Source organism: Nanorana parkeri, unplaced genomic scaffold (genome assembly GCF_000935625.1).
Source record: "Nanorana parkeri isolate BGI_ZX_2015 unplaced genomic scaffold, ASM93562v1 scaffold1935, whole genome shotgun sequence".
Taxonomy (NCBI): domain Eukaryota; kingdom Metazoa; phylum Chordata; class Amphibia; order Anura; family Dicroglossidae; genus Nanorana; species Nanorana parkeri.
Window position 1 is genome coordinate 96,115 of NW_017308203.1, and position 3,826 is coordinate 99,940.

Sequence of the window (3,826 nt, forward strand, 5' to 3'; positions counted from 1 at the left end):
GAGAGAGAGAGAGAGAGAGAGAGAGAGAGAGAGAGAAACAGTATGAACAATATGCATTTACATTAATAGCATAGGTAAATATGTGTGAATTACTCAAAAGGAGAAAAAAAAACAATATACCAACCCACAGTATGGGTTGAACTAACAGCCCTAACCGCTGCATTTCCAGGTCAAAAAATATCTTCCTAAGTCAGTTGGGAAGAACTCATTTTGAGACGTTAGTTTCCTACATAGTTTAGCTGGCAGCATCCTGAATGTGTGGTTTACAGTTAGGTCCAATTTTTAACCAGCCTATAGTAGATGTGAACTGTCTACCACAACAGGTGTTCTTTCCCAGACTGAATGTGAGAATAATGGAACACATCCATGCAAAAATTAGAAGTTTCAAGTTTCTGTTTACAAACATAAGAATACTATTTTGCCAGATGACAGCATATTCAATGTAAATTTGTAAATGTCAATTAAACTATTTTGTTTCTTGTCTTGTTATTGATTACTTTGATTTCCTTTTGAAAAAAGCTAAGTTGTCCTAGATTGTTCACTTCTCCTGCCTTCTCCAAACTCTTCACCCTTTAGTTAATAACCCTGTATATATTACCCAGCCATTGGTTGTTTAACTTGTCACCAATTTTTTGCATACTTAAAAGCTGGCAAAAGCATTGTTTTCTGTCCCTACTAAAACATGATGGTTAATTAGTTATTTGATTATGATAATCAGATACACTAATCATAGCAGTCTTAATGAAAATTCAGAAATTATCCCTAGAGGGCTTCGGTCCAGTAAATGTGTTGACAGGCTATTTGTTATTATGATGGTGATGCATCACAATGCTTTCTGAAGAAACAAAGACAGTTTGCAAGTATGGTGCATAATAATAAAGAACAAAGCAAATGTAGCAAAGATAGATTAAAAGCAAATCAGGATTGTGGCAAGTGGCAAGCTTAGGCCAATCATAGTTTAACCTTAAGTTTTCCATTCTACTGTCAAATGTGTTTATAGGAAACAATGAAACTGTTTTGTATTGAAAATCAAGTACACTTTATTAGAATAATTTAGTTAATTTACTGTATAATTATGATGATTATGCTGTCACTAATTTTAAACGTATGTGATATGAATTTATAGACATCAGGAATAATTATTTCTAATACTGGTTAAGCTTGCACGTTTAATCTATTGACATTTTACACTAATTATTATTTTAACCATCAGATGTAGGCTCTATTGATTGCATTGCCAGATCTTTGTTTGAACATGCAGTATGTTATCTAACATAAGGAGACATTTGATTACCACTTCGGCATGGACATTTATCGCAGTCACAGCAGTGCAACCATATGATTTAGTGTGTATTTATTGTTCATTAAAATCTTGCACTTTAGGCAAATGCAAATTGGTGACAATGAGGTTATAGTATAAACCTACAAAGCCATTATTAGTAAATTTAGTTTTAAAATGTATTACAGGTATGAATGTAATGTATTTGATTAGACTTTCAGTTTACAATCTAAAAAAATCCACGGTAAATTTTCAGCTATGATCTTATATAGTCATATAGAAAATTAATAGGTAAGGTTGAATTAAGACATGGGTCAATCTAGTTCAACCTATGTATGTGTGTGTGTGTGTGTGTGTGTCTGTATATACTTGGCTCTAGTAATTCCAATATCCTTCTGTATTTAATGAATCAAGATGCTCATCTAAAAGTTTCTTGAATATATCTATGCTATCAGCAGATACTGCTGACTTTGGTAGGGAATTCCACAATTTGTACTACTTGCACAGTAAAAAAAAACCTTGCAAAGTCTGCGATTAAACCACCTCTCTTCTAAACCTCTTTTGTGCCCTTGTGTCATTAATATAGTTCTCCTTGTAAACATCTTGTTTCTAATATTGTGGTCCCCATTAATGATTTTGAAAATTGCAATTAGGTCCCCTCTTAAGAGCTTCTTTTCTAAGAACAAGTTTAATTTCTGGAGGCAATCTTCATAGCTCAGGCCTTCCATCCCTTTTATTAAATTGGTAGCCCTTCTCTGAACTCCCTCAAGTTTTAGGACATTTTTCCTGAGGGCTGGTGATCTTGATTATTCCAAACATTCGAGATCAAGCTTAAAGCAGCAATATGTCAGAGCTGGAAGGAACCTGTTACTGAGGCTGATTTTCACACAATAAATTATTTGAATATTCACTTCAATTATTCAATTGTGTGCAGATGAAATAAAGAAGATTTTTTTACAACTGGATGATTGAAGTTCTCAAATCCTTTAGTAGATCAGCCTCATAGTATCCCGTTATTACTTAAAAAGCAATACACTTATTTTATTTATACATTAAATGGTAATCAATGACATCACTAGCATGAGGTATGGGACAAGATCTGTATCATTTATATAGCTAAATAAATGCCTGATGAGTTTCTCTTGACTTTTGAAATGTATTGTTACCATATTGTAATTGTAGCCTGAATGGCATCATGCTATTACATTAATAGACAATGGCACGTTATTTTTGCTTTGATGTAAAGGATTCTTAGGTTAATCAAATATGAGAAGATCTGCTCTGAATCACATTGAAAGATACACTTAGAACATTGGTGGGAAAATAAAGGAGAACAAGATTTCACACCCCAGTAATGTAAATATATCCTAAGGAGACCAAACCACTTTCAGGTATGCAAAGGCCTGAAAATAGGGGGCTTTTTAGAAACTGCGACCTGCTTCCCGACACGACCTTCCTAATTTTGGTGTTACAGATTGAAGGATTTGGTTCATTTACTTTTTGTCCATGTGGGTTTTCGCTGACTGGTTTACAATAAGCTTTTTCTTTAGAATTAATATCCTCCTGAGGAAGCCTTTTTTAGGCAAAACATGTTGGGGTATCCAAAGAAAAACTCCATCTGCTTAATCAATTATGAATAATTAAGACCACTGTAACACACTGTGGTTGATTTACTAACCTTTTAAACACACCACGAACGTGTATACACCTCTGTAGTGTGTTCCCTCCCAGCATGATCTATGGGAGGAATCGAAACACCTTTGTAGTGTGTACACACCCAGCAGGTGTGTTGTTCAAAGCCCTGCAATGAATTGCAAGGTAATGTGGTGTAAATTAGCTCTATGCTATGTTGCTTGCGTTGATGAATGCAGGAATGTAAATGCATGAGCTAACCATTTTTGTCTAAACTGTGAAGCAGCATTATATATGCATCATGTGCATGATTTTTCCATATATGGCATTAGTGGAAATATGCTTTTAGAGACTTTTTGGTTGATAAATACGTTTTGCTGTGTGAAAATCACACACACCTGGTGTGTGTGTGTATTTAGGTTAGTAAATCAACCCCACTGTGTCATCATTTGCATCATGGATATTTTTGTAACAAGTTTCTCAATTGTGACAATACAATGTGGTTTTAATCTTTTGTGAACAATACATTTTTTTATATAAATCTTGTGAGAGCTATAGGGGTTGATTTACTAAACTTATAAACACGCCACGAACAAGTATACACCTCTGTAGTGTGTTCCCTCCCAGCATGATCTATTGGTGGAATCTAGACACCTTTGTAGTGTGTACACACCCAGCAGGTGTGTTGTGCAAAGCCCTGCATGAATTGCAAGGTGATGTTATGTAAATTATCTCTACATTGTGTTGCTTGCGTTGATGAATGCAGGAATGTAAATGCATGAGCTAACCATTTTTGTCTAAACTGTGAAGCAGCATTATATATGCATCATGTGCATGATTTTTCCATATATGGCATTAGTGGAAATATGCTTTTAGAGACTTTTTGGTTGATAAATACGTTTTGCTGTGTAAAAA